The sequence below is a fragment of the Seriola lalandi genome, unplaced genomic scaffold (genome assembly GCF_002814215.2).
Source record: "Seriola lalandi dorsalis isolate HSWRI2012SDOR001 ecotype SW California unplaced genomic scaffold, Sedor1 jcf7180002043268, whole genome shotgun sequence".
Taxonomy (NCBI): Eukaryota; Metazoa; Chordata; class Actinopteri; order Carangiformes; family Carangidae; genus Seriola; species Seriola lalandi.
In genome coordinates this window covers 1-697 of record NW_019513836.1, presented here as the reverse complement: position 1 = coordinate 697, position 697 = coordinate 1, and the positions used below count along the sequence as shown (strand labels likewise).

Below are 697 nucleotides of genomic sequence, written 5' to 3'. Positions count from 1 at the left end.
CAGCGATCATGACTCCTTCATTTGATTTGATATTTAATTGACTTATTGATGAAATTACAACATCCTCTAAGAAAACAACTGGGGAGTTGTAAATTAGATGCAACAATAGAAAACTGGTTTTAACTTTAGTTCATACAACAGTGCATTTGTTATATAAAAGATTAACTTACTCTCCCACTGCGTTGTTGTTTCTTTGTTGACCTGAGATGATTTGAGTCCAAAAAACAACATTATCAATACAAACAACAAACAAGACTTGAATTAAGAAGTGTAAACAGGATATTATTTTACCAAGTCTTTTGCAACAGTACAGTATCAGACCAACTGCTACGATTACCACGATGACCACGATGCCTCCAATCACCCCGGGTATGATACCTGGAACATTGATTGAATTCCCAGAAATAGAAAAAGAGTCAGTTACTTGAACTGTCCCTCGATGCCTCATGATGGTGTTTTGTGTTTAGGTCACACAGATAATAACAGTTCCTCACTTAAAGCTGCCTCACCTGGATTCTCTATCCTGAGAAAGGTGTTGGTCATCAGTGTCTCCTCAGCATCACTCAGTTCACAGGTGTATGTTCCCTCATGATGTGGAGATAAGTTCTGCAGCATGAGGCTGCCTGACTCTGACACACCCTTCACCTGCTGCCTCCACCCCTCTGAGACTGAGGAGGGGACGTCAGCTCTGGTCTGG

General features: G+C 40.9%; 1 long non-coding RNA gene across 1 annotated transcript; it reads right to left on the bottom strand.

Moving 5' to 3' along the window:
• Positions 1 to 6: 6 nt before the first annotated feature.
• LOC111648572 (uncharacterized) lies at positions 7 to 691 on the bottom strand. Its single transcript, XR_002760154.2, has 3 exons — positions 510 to 691; positions 292 to 378; positions 7 to 201 (listed from the first exon to the last, which is right to left on the bottom strand). It is a non-coding gene; the product is annotated as an uncharacterized LOC111648572 (long non-coding RNA).
• Positions 692 to 697: the final 6 nt, after the last annotated feature.